The sequence below is a fragment of the Lissotriton helveticus genome, chromosome 4_1, assembly GCF_964261635.1.
Source record: "Lissotriton helveticus chromosome 4_1, aLisHel1.1, whole genome shotgun sequence".
Lineage (NCBI taxonomy): Eukaryota > Metazoa > Chordata > Amphibia > Caudata > Salamandridae > Lissotriton > Lissotriton helveticus.
In genome coordinates, this window is record NC_136063.1 from 1747162551 (window position 1) to 1747179905 (window position 17355).

The following is a 17355-nucleotide window of genomic DNA, read 5'->3' on the forward strand; positions in this document are numbered from 1 at the left end:
AAGGACTCTCCAATGACGGGTGGCTACCACTCATCTAAAAGAGCAGAATATATGTCTTAATATAGGCACCCTACTGGTCTTGCCCGTCATTCTGGCTGAAGAGATAACATTTGAACTGCTTAGCTAAATTGACTGTAACCTATAATATGAAACTTGTATTCCAGAAATGTAACAAATATAAAGCCAAGATTTCACATGCATACTGCTCTGCCAGCCTTTCCCAACTAGTCTGCATCACAATAATCTATAAATAAATATTATAAATGCATCTTTTATCTTCCAGTCCATCCTTTCTTTACTAGTGTGCAAATTATCATAGGTACCTCCTTTTGTCTGCCATTTACTTCCTGCAAATTTCTGCTTTCTCCACCTCAGGGTGGGAATTAGAGGACCACCAATACTTAGATCTCACCACTGAATTCTCTCGGGCTCAACACTAATCTGTTACGATTAAAAACATAAAAACTACTGAAAGACTGGTTGTACACATCAATGTTTGCATACCTTTTTGCTTGACTGTCTCAGTACAACCTGTGCTGTCACACTCTAGCTCCATGAGCGTCATGTACAATTAACAACTGACCTCTAGGTCCTCTGTAAACTGGTTTGTGGGAGGCTGCACTGTGTGGAGAGGTGGTGATCCCTATTAGGATGGCGGACGGACCTGCGTATGTCCGCCACCCCAGAGGTGGAGGGACCGTCCGCAGGGTCAGCGGCGGTCCCTCCGTGCAAATTAGGATGTGACCGCCTCCCTGGCGGTCAAATCCTGTATTTTTAACATTGCGGCGGGTGCTGCTTGAAGCAGCACCCGCCGCAAAGTTAAAAAAATGCATGTTTACCTTTGCATGCACGAAGCGGGAGGCACCGCGTGGTGCCTGCCGCTTCGTGCATGCAACGGCAGGGGGGTACCATAGGTACCCCCCATGTGCAACCACCACCCCTCTTCACCCCTTGGGGCCCGCAACGGGCCCCCAAACAAAAGTGCGTATGCCTTTCCACGGCCGAAATGCCGCCGTGGAAAGGCATAGAACTGCAGACATCCTAATATGCCTGGCGGTGTCTGATAGACACCACCAGACATGTTAGAGCTTTTCCGCCGCGGTCGGAAGGCGACCGCGGTGGAAAAGCGGCAGACGGTCTTCCTTACCCCCATCCATCCTAATCTGGCGGGGGGTCTTTTAAGGCTCTGCAGCGGTTTTTCCGCATCCTCCGGGCCGGCGGACACTTCCGCCGGCCCGCAGGATGCGGAAAAACCACAATCCTAATCGGCCCCTAGGTGTGGAACTTTGCTGCTTGCAGACTGAACTGCTTTCAGTAGACTGTAGATAATTTCCTTAAACCTTTTGTGTAGAAACTACCACACCCTATGAGGTTATGGAAATGTTGTCTTAGGTTTGACGTGAGTTGCACAAGATGCGGTGGTCCAACAGCGGGCTTCCTGTATCTGGCCTGGTCACGTGGTCCTGTGCAGGCCTCTTGAGTTGAGATCACTCTGGCTCTGTCTAATATGGTTGGATGGGTGCTGGAGATGGAACCCTGATTGTGCTGCTTCGAGGGGTTGTGAAGATTCCTGCAACTTCCAAAAATTTATTGTGCTAGCACTGCTACTGGCCAAGAGACTGGTGGCTTTCCATTGGAGTAGAGGCAGAGTTCAGAAACGTAAGACCTGGTTGGAATTCCTCGCAAATTGTAATGCACACCTTGAACACTCAGCGAAGCATTTTCCTGCTACATCCAGACCCAGAGACATATGGACAAAATCATATTTCCAATCTGCTACTACTCAACTCTGCATGTCCAGCGGCTTTCAGGTGGGATATAGCGTCTGCTCCCCAACATCGGCTAACTATGCTCATGCCCTCACTCCCAAAATATAGAATACCTCCCCCCACGATACTTTATATGAACAGTGCTGCTAATATAAAATGTGAGCATTTTCTGTCAGTTTATACCATGTGATGAGTACATTCATCTCTAATGTGTTCTGTTTCTTATCTTCTGGGACACGTCCATGGTGAACTGTACTGCTTTTCCCTGCTGTGATCATTATGTTTTTATTTCACTAAAATCGATTAAAAAAACGTTCTATATGTAAGATAAATAGTCATCTTACTAAAAAAACAACAATAGGCATGCTGCTGCTTTCAACACATTCTTCCATATTCTCAAATAGCCGGCGGATATGTTAAAAGTATTGCGAGCATGTCCGCCCCGGCCTGCTCCTTTGACAAATGCACAGGGCACAGTAAATGTGAATGTAATTGTCAAATATTGAGGCGTGAATAGCTGAAACGCAGCACGTGTGATCTACTTCATGATTTTAAGCATTGCAATCTATAATATGTGGGATATATTCGAAGATGATCTTAATGCACCAATGAATGAAATATTCATTTTTGTGTATAGATGTTGTTTTTGCGTAGCTCAATACAAATCATTTATGTGAAACTGATATTGAAATAACATTTCCTGCTGTCCTTGGTAGCTCTGCGGCATAAAATGAAATTACATTTGGAAAACTGTCAAGCAATTTGGCTGTACATTGCATGCTTTTTGGCATGTCCACAAATGAGAAAACACCGACGGCTTTAAGCTGCTATCTGACTGCAAGCTTCGGGAGATAATGAAGATCACATGCATAGATCCCAACAGATTATGCCACCAATCTAATGCGCTCCTGATCCGAGAACAGTTTGTCAAATGATCCCTGCTGAGCCGTTCTCCAGCTAAACATATGCAAACACGCTAATATATTCCAGGGACAAGACAGGAGGGCAGAATATGTTGTCCTTGTTTTGTTAGGCAGAATGCGTTGCTATAACAATCCAGGGCTATGCTCCTACTGCATTTTAATTGCACCTAACATACAAAAAATAGTTGTAACTTGTAGAACATTACAACATAATATATAGTTGAAGAAAACCTAAACAGAGAGCCCGATTCACAAAGACTGTAGGTTCGACCTACTATTAGAGTACTCCTGGCTCTCTACTAAATTCCAGTAGCAAGCCAGGTGTATCAGGGGCCTTTCACTTGCTATGCCTGATATTGGTAATAGACAATTTTCACAAAACGCAAACTATGGGGCATATTACCAAGGGCCTTATCGCCGCTTTAGCGGGAATTTTTCCCGCTAAAGCGGCGATAATTTTATCGCCCTATTACCTAGCTGTCGCTAACACCAGTTAGCGACAGCTAGTAGGAGATAGCGATCATCTTGGGGCCCACTTTGCATGTCAGCGATATATATTGCTAATGACATGCAAAGTGGGCGTGCCAAGATGTTAGCGACTGTAAACAGTCGCTAACATCGCTATCTCCTATTACCTACAAAGGCGTACTTTTGGAAATATTCGCACTAAGGGCGAATATCTCCAAAAGCTAACGCCTGCCCAGAGCAGATCTTAGCCATGTTATCCAATGATAGGTGGATAACATGGCTAAGAGCATTAGCTCGGTAATGCATGAATATCGCTGACTTTTCAGCGATAGTCATGCATTACGGCCGATTTTTATCGCTTTTGAGATAAACCTTGATAATAGCAAGGTTTATCTGCAATAAAAATCTGCAGAGCTTGGCGATAATAATATTGCCGCTAACCGTGTTAAGCGATAAATATCGCTTAATCTTGGTAATATGCCCCTATATTCTTTGTACTGGTAGAATGGGAACTTGAAATTAGCATGTTTTCAGTTTTAGGAAAACCATTCAGCAGGCTCCATTGCATGCTATCATAATCTTGACAAGAGTAACAGATTTCATTTTGGGTGTTTGGTACAGTTGTTCAGAAGATAGCCTTAGACGACATAACGAGTTTCAAACATGTTTGGGTCATTGAGATGAACATTCCTAGTGGACAGCCTGCTGAATGAAAATTCTTTATTCCTATATTTTGCCATATTCTGTGGAGATATTATGCCTGGGTACACCCGCAAGATACTGCAGGCGCCTTAGTGATGCTATATTATTAAATAAACTATAGCGCCCCTGCCCATATATTACCAAGCTATGCGCAGACTGATAGCTAGAGGCAGGTTTCCATATTCCGAGAGCACAATGTCACATTTGTAACGGTCCTGCAAGGTCCTTAACTGGTTTTCGTTTGTATTCCTTCGTCTACTCATATTTCCCTTTCAACATTCTGTCAGATCAGAATATGAATGGATAAACACAGCACATTTAGTCTTGAAGTCCCAAAAGGCAGATGTTCTCTTACCTCCTACATCTGCATTCTGCCTGTGCTGGTGAGTGCTTCTGGGCACTTGGGTGAGAATGCCGGAATTCTCAGCACATAAAGCTGGAGAAACCATAACCACACCAGAGAGGATGTGTTATTAATGTACAAAGATTATTTCTAATTTAAAATGTCCATCTTTTTAGGTCTTGCAGCCATGGTCCTAGTGCTATTCCTTGTACTTGGTACTGGCTGGGTCGAGTCCTGAAACAGTAGGTCACTAGTCAGGGGTTTATCCATTCATCTTGGAGATCTGGGATCATTGAGATTAATTTGAGTAGTTGTGAGTAGAAAGGTGTTCTAAGTGTGAGTGGGGCTAAGCAACCAACAGGCTTTTGTCCAAAAAGCATCCAGAAGGTTATCAGGTAACAGCACTTCAAACATGCGATACTTTGTCTGCACTTAAGTCCCACATATGTTCTTAGACGCCAAGTAATTATGTCCTCTGAATTAAGGCAAGTTTTATCTACTTTTCAGTTTTATAGTGTAAGAAAGTGTATTATTTTGTGGAATGGGCAGACTCCCACCTCCAGGAATAATAACACTATCTAGTCAGGGTGAATCCTAAAGTCCCTAAATTACCTGAGCTCAACCCCCTGGTAGCCATGCACAAAATAGTATTGAAGTCAAAACAACAAACAATAAAAATCTCAAACTAAAGTCGAAAAATAGGGTATATTTGAATGAAGAATATGACACCAAAAGGACAGAGATACAAGTTTTTAAAATTTTCAGAGAAATAGCGTCAAAATTTCAAATAGCATATCACCGATATTGGATGGGTGAGTGAGGTCCTTCTGAAGCCACTGGATTTGCTAGGAAAAGTTCTGAGAGGGAAAAGTAAACATTTTGCACCCATCGAATTTATCTTGCCGGCTGGAAACATTTAGCCCTGTTGCCCGGTTCCAATTTCCATATTAGGACTTACTCTATTTTTCAGAGTTCAGATTCCTACAATGATGCAATGTGGCATATTTTCTCTTCTCTCCACAAAGCTCCATGAGATTGGAAATCTTCACATCAAGGTCTCACTGAAGCAGATTTACTGCTTTGGGAAGCTCCAAGTGGAAAATCCTGTTTAATCAGCCCAGGGAGGCAGTGCTTGCACCACATTGACTCTGATGGTTGGTACCAGTCCTCTGGAGGTCGGAAAGTACAAACATTTTCTAAGTCCTTATTTTGCAAAGGTCATTCTCTTTTTCACACAGCTGATCACTTAAGGCTCCCAAAACTCGGGGGAAGCTTTTAGGACGTTTTAGGTTTTACCCTGCCAACACTTTGCAGTGTTCAGGGTAGGTCCAGTTGGAACTGGGTAAACGGTCTTCCAGGAAAAAGTGTTTTTTTCAGCTTCTTTTTCTCCTGTAGCCACAGAGGATGTCAGCCCACTGATCCTTGCAATCAGCTTCCTGGTCCCGGGTACAAGCGGAAGCAGGTTCAGTCCTTCAAAGCTCCTTTATGGGTCATGTTAGACTTTACAGCTTTTGGCATGTTTCCCCGGAGTTTTTGCTTTCTTAGCTCCCTGTTATGACTCTGTCGGTGCTGGCTTAGTGTTTCTGCGCACTTTTCTCACTGCTGATCAGTGGTAAGGTGCAAGTGCTCCTGTGGTAGAATGTGTTATCGATTGGTGATTCCATGATTGGCCTATTTGATTTATATATCAATCCCTAGTGAAGTGCACTGAGTGTGCCAGGTCCTGCAAATCAAATGCTGTTAGTGGACTGCAGCAGTAGATTGTGCCACCCGCACAAACAGCCCGTAAATGTAACTCTGGCCTGCCATTGCAGAGTCTGTGTGCAGTCTGGTACTGCCATGTGGACTTGGCAAGTACACCCACTTGCCAGGCTCTAACCTTCCCTCTTCTTACATTTCAGTCACCCCTAAGGTAGGCCCAAGGTACCCCTGTGGGCAGGGTGCAGTGTATATGAAAGGTAGGACATGCCCTGGTCTGTGTGGCATGTCCTGATAATGAATTACTGCCAAGTTCGTTTTTTAACTACTGCAAGGCTACCTGTTCCCCTTAGGACAGAATGGGGAGTTAGTTTATAACATCTTATAAACATAACTGGCCCTAAGAGCTAGGTAGGAAAATAAAGTTTAGTATGCCTGAACTCAGAATCTAAGGATGCATCTTTTAGTGAAGGTAATGTTTACATTCTGTGTTTGAAAATACCACTTTTAGAAAGTAGGTATTTTCTTGCTCAGCCGTCCAGTAGGCCACTGCTGGGTTTGTGGATTGACTGTCTGGGTTTTGGATGACAGGTGCTGGGGAGCAGCAGAGGCTCCAGATAGTCTAGGTGGGTTAGGAAAGGGCTGAATAGACCTGGGCTACATTTAGAGTAGGGGTAGGATATTTTTGTGCACCTAAATGGGCCTGTATTGCCTCTAACAATGCTGTCTCCACCTCCTGCCAGGAATCCACACCAGAGAGAGCAGAACTGATTCAGACTGGGCACAGACACTCTCTGCCTGAGAGGACAAAGTATTTTGGTCTATAAAAAGTGTAGCCCAAACCCCTGAACTTTAAAACTCTTTCAGACCAAGAAAACTACCAAGAAGAAGAGCTGGAGAAGCCGTGAGGAGGAACTACCACTTTGCTGAGTGATTTGCTGTATTGGCATGCAGTTGCTGCTTCTGTCTTGGGAAGTGAAAGGACTGGACTGAACGTTCTGCAATATACTTTTGTGAGTTTCTCCAAGGTCTTGAGGTAGACCTTGCCCCCTAGTCAAGAGGTCTCAGGAACAGCAAAGAGTTCCAATTCTTCTGGCCTCAGCACAGGGGACTGTGCGTTTTGTGTTTCAACAGAAGAAAAAGCAACCCGACGCCGTCTATAACGCCAGTGCTGACTCCGTGTCCTGAAGGCACCGCAGAGGGCACCGCAGAGGGCACCGCGACCCTGGTCTCACTGACGCTGCCTGCTGAAGCCACCACCGAGCCACTGCTTGCACTGCAATCTGTGGGCAATGCACTCTGCACTGCAACACTTCACAATGCCGCCATGTGATCCCAGCCGACGACGCTCCATGCCGAAATCGACGCCGCTCCTTGCACCTGCACCCCCTCCTGGTTCGAGGGCCCTACTTGTAAAGTTACATGACGCACCGCCGTCCTCCCGCACAATAGCCTTGGCGTACCGAAGCAAGTGCCATCTACTCCAGTTCGTCAGCCATCGACAGCGCTTCAGCAACTGCGACACCGCTGCCTGCACTGTGACCTACCAGCACTGCGACGAGCACTGCATCACGTCGCACCGCAAACCTGGTCTCACAGACAAAACCATCTGATGCCGCCACCAAACCGCTGCTAGGACTGCAACCTGAGGGCATCGCAGGCTGTACCGCTGCACTTTGCACTTTGCACCCGACACCTGCCGACGACATCCCTCCTGACTTCAACCGGGAGGAGTTCCATCTGCAAAGTGTGTGAATTTGTGGGCCCAACGACTCCGGAACTGGCCTCCGGAACCGACGCCTGTTGATGCCCTGCTTTTGGAAGCTCAATGAGAGGTCGCCAATGCCCTGCATTTCTAAAAGGTACTGTTTTGGGTGTCTTATAGACACCATAGCTGGCCCGCGATGCTGCGGTCAGCCACAACTGTTTGAGGTTGTTTGTTCACGATGCAGTGATAACCCCAGAGGGAGCTATAGACTTCAAGGAACTGTTTTTTAAAGTTATTCCAATAACTGAATATTTCTATGTACTGTATTGTGGATTTTTTAAATCTTTTCTGGTCTTGTCTTGAGTATATACAAATATTGGATATTTTTCTAAACTGGTGTGGTGTCCTTTTGTAGTGCGTGCACTGTATTACTCTTGATTATGTGCAAATGCCAAGATACCAAGGGGGTGAGCAGGAGTCATTTTAGGAATGTAATGTTCTTCTCCTGACTAGGAAGAAGGATCGCTATTTGGACAAAGGTACCTACCTCTGCCAACTGGAGAGCCCCATTTCTAAAAGTCCAGCAAGCAGAGTCCAGCCCTTGTTTATATTTCCACAGGTCTAAGGCCTTGGGGTACCACATTTATGCGTGGCTGCAGATAGTGGTTTGGGGGTTACCTCTTCCCCTCGTTATCTAATGGTGTGAAAGGTCCCATGGACAACCTTACCCACTTTTACGACATATCCTGAATGACTTGCTGCAATAAACCCTATAGTAAACCTCACTTCCAGAATACAAATTGGGGAAACCCTTCTCCCCTTTTGCAGAATAATTGTGCCCACAAAAGGTGTGATCAGGGAAATAAGCAGTCCCCTCTTCTGTGGTCTTTTAAAATCAGTTCTGAGGGTAGCTCTCTTTACTGGATTTGGTGCCTGACATTCACTTCAGAGTGGGCATGCACCTTTGAAGTTTATTAAAGTCTGAGACTTCCCAAACTGGTCTTTATACCAGGGGAAGGCAAACACCTCCTCATACTAATTCCATTTTCCCTGCTCTGAGGGCAGCTTTCACTCCTCATTAAAGTCAAGCACTGGGCTGTACAGCTGCTGGAGAGCTAATTTATATAAGCATCCCAGAGCTTCAGGCAAGTAAAAGGTAACCTTCTTTTCATAGATTTGTTGATTTGGAAAATGTTGATGTTTATATGAAAATTGATACATTCATTTATGTGAACAAAATTGTTTATTAACCTCACATCAACTTCAACATGCAAATACATAGTTAGGCACACACTGAGGCCAAGGCGTGAGGTTGTTGATTGAAAGGTCACAGGTGGAGTGGCATGTTGCCGGCAGACAAATGCATGTACTGGTAACCGTAGATAAATCTCACAGATAGACGCAGCGACACTGCAATGGTAAAGGGAGATTGGCCCCAGTAAAGCGCACATGGCTAGAATGGTACAAGTGCTCTTAAAACACCATAATGTCAGATGCAACATACATTAGGAACATATAGCCAATCATGAACACAGGACATGCAGTGAACACATGCTCCCCATGCCGGACATATGGACACGTTTCCCACTGGCTGCATTGTGTCCACACAAGGTCCAGGCCCACCTCTATTATCCATTAGACAATTTATGACTCCAAAGGCGGCAATTGACTGTATATATGAAAGTCTCAGATCGATTGTAACCTGCGTCTGAAACTGTTCTCTCAGCCACTCTGTTTATTTAAACAAACTTTTCAAGTTTTTCCAAATGCCTCTTGTTTTTTCAAGGATTTTTTATGTACAAGAAACATCTTGGCAAGCCACCATCAGAGCTGAATGGTACCTCAAACCCAACTGCAGCCAAAGGAATAAGATTCCACCTGGAAGGATTCATATTTGCACATAAAAAGATAACTTGAGCATCCTGCCACTGACATAATCTGACATATTACCTATTTTATATGTCCTAGCTGAGTAATCACAAGGCGGCCTTGGAGACAATCCTGCCACTCACACCCAGTCAATTGGGTTATATTGGGCTAAAGAATGGTGATGGATTAAACCCAGATCAATTGACTGGGTGTGAGTGTTTGATTGATTCAGATGCTCCGTGCATCACCACCCCCTTTTGTACCGCTTTTGGCCGCCATAAGTGTGGCAGGGTATGCTCAGACGTGAGTCCCTTGCTCACTTTGCCACTGGATTCAAGCAAGCCGGGCTGAAGACGGCTGGAATGCCAGAAACCGGTCCTCGGAAGCTTATTTCCGGTCCAGGGAAGACATGGCTTGGCAGTTCGGGCTGGACTGTTCCCATGAGGCACAGGGTCAGACTGATTTGCATATAGCCATGTCTGAACTGGGGTGGCAGAGTGGGCTAAAGAACGGTGATGGATTAAACCCAGATCAATTGACTGGGTGTGAGTGTTTGATTGATTCAGATGCTCTGTCAATCACCACCCCCTTTTGTATGGCTTTTGGCCACCATAAGTGTGACAGGGTATGCTCATACGTGAGTCCCTTGCTCACTTTTCCACGGAATTCAAGCAAGCCGGGCTGAAGACGCCTGGAATGCCAGAAACCGGTCCTCGTAAGCTTATTTCCGGTCCAGGGAAGACATGACTTGGCAGTTCGGGCTGGACTGTTCCCATGAGGCACAGGGTCAGACTGATTTGCATATAGCCATGTCTGAACTGGGGTGGCAGAGTGGGCTAAAGAACGGTGATGGATTAAACCCAGCTCAATTGACTGGGTGTGAGTGTTTGATTGATTCAGATGCTCCGTCCATCACCACCCCCTTTTGTACCGCTTTTGGCCGCCATAAGTGTGGCAGGTTATGCTCAGACGTGAGTCCCTTGCTCACTTTGCCACTGGATTCAAGCAAGCCGGGCTGAAGACGGCTCGAATGCCAGAAACCGGTCCTCGGAAGCTTATTTCCGGTCCAGGGAAGACATGGCTTGGCAGTTCGGGCTGGACTGTTCCCATGAGGCACAGGGTCAGACTGATTTGCATATAGCCATGTCTGAACTGGGGTGGCAGAGTGGGCTAAAGAACGGTGATGGATTAAACCCAGATCAATTGACTGAGTGTGAGTGTTTGATTGATTCTGATGCTCCGTCCATCACCACCCCCTTTTGTACCGCTTTTGGCCACCATAAGTGTGGCAGGGTATGCTCAGACTTGAGTCCCTTGCTCACTTTGCCACTGGATTCAAGCAAGCCGGGCTGAAGACGGCTGGAATGCCAGAAACCGGTCCTCAAAGCTTATTTCCGGTCCAGGGAAGACATGGCTTGGCAGTTCGGGCTGGACTGTTCCCATGAGGCACAGGGTCAGACTGATTTGCATATAGCCATGTCTGAACTGGGGTGGCAGAGTGGGCTAAAGAGCGGTGATGGATTAAACCCAGATCAATTGACTGGGTGTGAGTGTTTGATTGAATCAGATGCTCCGTCCATCACCACCCCCTTTTGTACCGCTAAGACAAATGAGGCCGAACAAAGTGCAGCACCACTGAACATTGAGCGTATGATCCAAGCCTATCTGGATTACCCAATAGAGGTCTACATTGATCAAAACCCTTTGCGGTATTGGTATGGGAAAAGGGGCCAATGGCCAGTGCTCAGCAGGATGGTGTTAAACTCTCTGGCTTGCCCTGTCACAAGTGTGTATGTGTTTTCAGTGCTGCTGGTTATATTGTAACAGTCTCTCACCCAAAAATGTGGACAGCGGCTCAGGTGATGGAAGTAGTGTGTTAGACAATGATTACCTACTTCTGGTTGAACCTCCAGAGTTTGAGGACGAGCTATACTTCCCTGATAATTAGGCTTGCACTTCTTACTGTCTTCCTTCCTTATTTACTTTTATTTGTGTGTCTGCCTTCCTCGTTTGAATCTTCGAATCACAACAGATCCATCACCACCGTCTTCTAGTCTTTTTATTGCCATACATGAGTGTCAGCTGTCTGCATTTCAGTCCACTTCTCCGAGTTCTGCTCCTCCATCCTCCTGAATCACCCTAAATCCATTGCCCTCAAGCCAGATGATGATTGGTTGTAGCATAATAGAAGAAAAAATAAAATATTGCCTCGCTGAGTCCCTTCAAACGATGTGGAACACATGATGATGACTACTATAGCTATCCTCCTTTCCGAGCCGAGAATAAAGATGAGAAGGAACAGGTAATGAATGATGCCATGCATTGGACACCGTCACTGACTGATTGATTTGTGTTGTTGTTTGTTGTGCATGAAGTTTATTCATTGTGTACTATTATCTAATCTGCACACTAAAAGTAACTCAAGGCAATTTTTCCCTTCTTGTTTTTTAATAACAAATTTGTACTTCTACTGCAGGTCGATCCATTGCATTTTGAATATGGAAAGTAGACTCAATCTGCACACTGCACACTGAGTTGGTCAACATCATGATGACCACAGTGACATATTATCTTCGCAGTCACTCAGTAGGATCAGAGATGGTTTATGGAATAAGTCAGGGAGTTTCATGAGTGGCATAAAAGGTAAACAAGTCAACAACAAATACAGCAGAACTACATGCCTGTGAAGTGGTGGAGGCGAGTGTAGTGGTAGGACTGACAGCAGTGCATTGATTTAGTCACTTAATTTGTAAAATACTATGGTACTGTATATGTGCTTTGTCTGACTCTGTCAAACAATTTACGCTAAATGGAGGATGGGTCAAGGGTGCTGTGGGCTGGCTCTGTCCTGTTGTTCTTGTAGGGTAATGCTGGAAACAGACTAGAGTAGACATGATGTACCCTTTCATTTTTTTTAAAACAAACTTTATTAGCAGCTTATCAAAGCCTATTCCCATACAGTACCCCCCTCTATGGGCCCTACGATCATACAATTCTAAGGTCTACGGTGAAATCCCACTACACATATGGATAAAATATCACAGAATAACTTGTTTGAGAAAAATATATAAAAAAATGATAAAAAATTATTAGACATGAATAAAGGGGAATATCCTTTGCTGCTTAATGGTATTTTCAAGATATATCGGCATCAAAAATCCTAACAATTCTAATCTAACAAACTTCTAACCCTCCCCACGCTCTTCCCCAGGCATGTCACTCTCAGTATCATGTTGTACCATCAATAGGCATCAGCTTTGCATAGTTGGTGATATGCATTAGCCAAATAATGTGAGCGTGTGCGGGTCCCACCCTGGGATTGTCTATTGTGTGTATGCCAGGTGTGTTCATACTACGACAGCTTTATGCTGTTATGCCGCTACTCTATCTCCGGTATGTCCAGCTTAGTGTCATCTTCGCTATCAGTGTCCAGTTCTTTCATTAATCCCACCAAGTGCTCCCAAGCCCTGGCCGCTTCCAATGCCTTCTCACTCTCCTTTCTCTTTGCTAGCTGTAATTGAACTATCCCATCACATTCTTCCCATTTGATGAACTCTCTTTCCATCTAGTTACTCCAGGGGCCCCACTCGCTTTCCAATGCATCATGATTTCCCTTTTAGCCAACACTAGTCCTATATCAATAAACTTGCTAGTGACCTTAGTTTTAGCCGTGTGGGGGAACCAATACAGTATACAAGGCTCCATGGCGAGCTACAGGTCTCTGTCTGTCACAGCGTTCAAGAGTGCGACCACCTCAGTCCAATAACTAGTTAGCAGTGGGCACCCCCAAATCATGTGTGGGACGTCCGCTCCCTCCCCTCGACACCTTGGACATTCATCTGTATCCGTGTTGAAGTAGGTTTTAATTTTTGCTGGTGTGAGGTAGGTGCGATGCAAAATATAAAAGTGAACCAGTAGAAAGCGAGCAGTCCTGGTGCTCTTCCATGCCCGTTCCACCACCTCAGCCCAGGCCCTATCCGGTATCTCACCTCTCACATCTACCTCCCACTTGCGCTTAAGTACATCCAAAGGTGCCAGCTTCTCTTGTGTCATACGCTTGTACAGGCATGTGACCGCCTTATACTTCCCCGCAGCAGTTACAACATATTGACAACCCAAAGCAGCCCTAGGTTCAGTCTGGCCCTCTTTCAAGTGTGCACGGATAGCTGCAGTAAGTGCCACATGAAGCAAGAAATCACCCCCTCGTAAATCGAATCGCTCCCGTTGAACATTGAAGGGCAGCATGCTCCCATCCTCATATAGGTCCCTAACAGTGGTCAACCCCTTCTCGTCCCAGTCACTCAGCTCCCACCAGGAGCCCCCGTGAGGGAGTGCCTCACACATAGAGAGCGGAATATCAGGCGAATATGGCACTGTCATACCTGCTCACTTGAGACTTCGCCTCCAACATTGTCGTGCCATCTTAAAGTTCTCCGGGAGGGCACCAATTTGAACAGGGTGGTCCAGCAAGATCTGAGAGAGCAGCTTCAGCTCCGGAACTCCTCTTCTTTCCTCCTACGGACCGTGCAGACTCAGCGCCACTCTTTGCATCAGCCACTGCAGCTGCGCGGCTAAGTAGCAAGTTTCAAAGTCAGGTACTGCCCATCCACCCTCCGATCTTGGACACATCAGTACAGTCTGGGCAACCCACCGACTCCCAGTGCCCCATAAAAACCCTGTGCTCATGGACGTTAGTTGTTTAAAAATCTGCGTCGGGATCCAAATCGGAAAGGTCCTCCAAGTTCGTGTAGTAGCGCCTTTGCCCCCAGCAACGCTTGCCCTGTGTCTTCTAAGAACATGAGCAGGTCGTCTGCATACAAGGCTAAATGGTGAGCCTGACCCTGCACCTGTAGGCCCTGGTAATACCTCCCGGTCCTAACCTTTGCCGCCAATGGTTCCATGGCCAGTGCAAAGAGAAGCGGTAATAACTGGCATCCCTGCCTAATGCTCATTCCCTGGCTCACCTCGCAAGCTTCAGATATCACCCCACCTGTCCTAACCCATTCCATAGAGGACTTATAAAGTAAGGCCGTCCATGCTATAAATTTGTCTCCCAGCCCAAATTGGGCCATAACATGAAACAGGTAGGGCCATTCCAAACTGTTGATTGCCTTTTCTTTATCAACGGCAAATATCGCAGAAGTATCTTCTGGGTAAGAGTCTGCTTCAGGTACCTGCAGCAATCGCCAAACCTTTAAGTCTGTATTCGAGCAGGAATGAAGCCAGCAGGATCCCAATGTATTATTGTTGACATGTGGGGCAATAGACAAGTAGCCAATATGCGACTCAGTATCTTATAGTAGGTGTTAAGCATAAATAGTGGACGGTACGCTGATCTGTCCCATGCCGACTTACCCGGTTTAAGAAGAAGGATGATAACCGCCTCTCTCGTGGACACAGGGAGGTGACCCATGTGTCCTGCCTCATTATATAATGCTCCCAGGCGTGGTGCCAACTGCTCAGGGTAAGTTAAGTAAACCTCGATCGGAAGGCAATCTGTTCCAGGCATTTTATTCCGTGCCATATGTTTAATAGCCCACTTCCCTCAACTCAATATCGCCTAGCATCACCGCCTGATCGTCATCTAGTTGTGGAAGCTGGAGCTCATATTTAAACCTACCTAGGTCATCCCCCGTTAGGACCATTTTGCTCTTGTATAACTCCTTGCAGAAGTCATAAAACAGCTTGTTTATACCCCCTTGAGTGAAGCAAGTGTTCCCCCGGGTGTCTCGGATCTGCAATATCGGTGAATCTCTACGCAACGGGTTGGCCAGCCAGGCTAACAGAGCACTGACTTGTCTCCCTCAAGATGAGTGCGTGTGATATAAGCCATGTGATCAATACATCGCAAATGCGCCACTTGTCCTGCCACTGCCTCCCTCGCCTCCTCCTGATGTATCCATCCATGCCGCCTCTGAAAGTGTTCTTGTTGCACTCCACTCATTTATGAATTTTTTTTCTACTTGATTTTTCAATATCCCTTTTGTTTTTCCATCTACAATTACAGGCTGGCCATTACCCTGTGCTATACTGGGAAAACAACTCACACTTACCTTACCAATGAATCTACATCTGCCAGGCAGGCAGTGGCGTCACCCAAGATTAATGGATGGATGAAGCATCCATGAAAGGGAGGACCAAGAGGAATGTTGAGATGCAACTCCCCATTTGACTCGGATAACATACAGTAACAGTATCAACTCTCATCATCTTTTAAATAATTTGATTCATTTTTTGTCTTCAATCATTACTACTTTGTGTTGTTGTTGTTGTTGTTATTATTATGTTTGCTCTCTGCCTATAATTCATCCGTACAGCTTTTTTTTACATTTTCTTTGCTATCTTTAAAAGTAAGCCCGGTACAACAGAACACAAAGAATATGTAATCCAGGTCTCTATGAGGGCAGACAGGCAAGGCAAATTGCATAATATTAATATACTGCTGCCCCGTACTGTCTAATTGTCTAGTAGTACTTAGTAAGTACTACTTATCATTAACCATCAAGTTATCATCATCATGCATGCATTTCCTATTTTCTCCCTTAACAGATTTATGGATATGGTCGTCTACAAAGATTACATTTTATTGTTTGTCCATGTGTACTGTTTTTCTTTGTCAAACCTTTCCCAAACCCCCTTCCAAACATTCCTCAAACCCTAACCCTCTTCCCCCGTGCTGTGTGATTTATTGAGGTGTGACTAAATTAAATGTACACCAATAATTGATCACACGCTTGCTGGAGCAGATGTGGCAAAAGCAACACTAATTCAATTTCAAGGTAGGGCGAGGATCTTCAACTGCTTGCCCACCCATGACCAGTATATTTGCGAGGTGGCTTACCAAAGGAACCTAATCCATCATCATTATTTACCGGCATTGATCGGATGTGTATACTACACACAGCACTAAAGGTTACGCTTGTGTCGAGTGTAGGCCTAGTCGAGTGACTCAACACTACTATAGTTTGTAACTTGTTCTACTAGGCTATCCCTGCCACCAATATGTTTTATTTACTTTGTTCTACTACTCCTCCCAGAGTCTCAGGTGACTGACTGTATCATTTTCTTTTTTTGCAAATGCTACTGCCAGTGTCTACTACTACCACCACAACCATGGCATCTCCTTTCTCTTGGAAAAGCAAACCATTTACACCATGCAGCCATCGCTGTGCCTAACTTAAACTTCAATCACAGGTAAGATAAGAAGTCTGGGGAGGTATAATAATGGACTATGAGGAGAGACTGACAGTACTAGTAGGAAAAGTCACTCAGTGAGGGATACTGTATATATCAGTTTGTGTGCTACAAAATCAGCAGATTATTAAATTCAACACTGGGTGTGGCCCTGCAGCAGCAAGGAGACCATGTTTGTGACTTAAAACAGTAACCCCCCACAACACATTTACAACATATTGCTATGTTTAACTGAAAATATAATTTAATACCCTAACAAAAATAAACAATGTAAAAAATTCCACAACACCAGACTCACCCCTCTCCCTAACGCCAACCAATGTCCAAAATGATGAAGTCCAACCAATGTCCAAAATGTCTATAAACCCCAACGCAACACCCAATTCTGACACACCCAAAAAAAAAGTATTAAAAATGGGGCAATGCAACAGGGTCAAGTTATTGGCGGGATCTTTGGTTTGCCTCCTCCAGGACCTTTAGCCTCATCTTCACCTCCTCTAACAGCTCCTCTAGGAGCGCATGCCGGAGGAGCATGCCGCGCGCATATGCCCTGTAGTTGTATCCATGGGGGGGGAGCGTGGCTGCCTGACTGAGTTGCCGTACAACTGGAGGGGTCTAGCTGGGGCCCAGGGCATGGGAGGAGGCTGCAGCTGCTGCCACCTCCTCCTTCTTCTCCGCAGG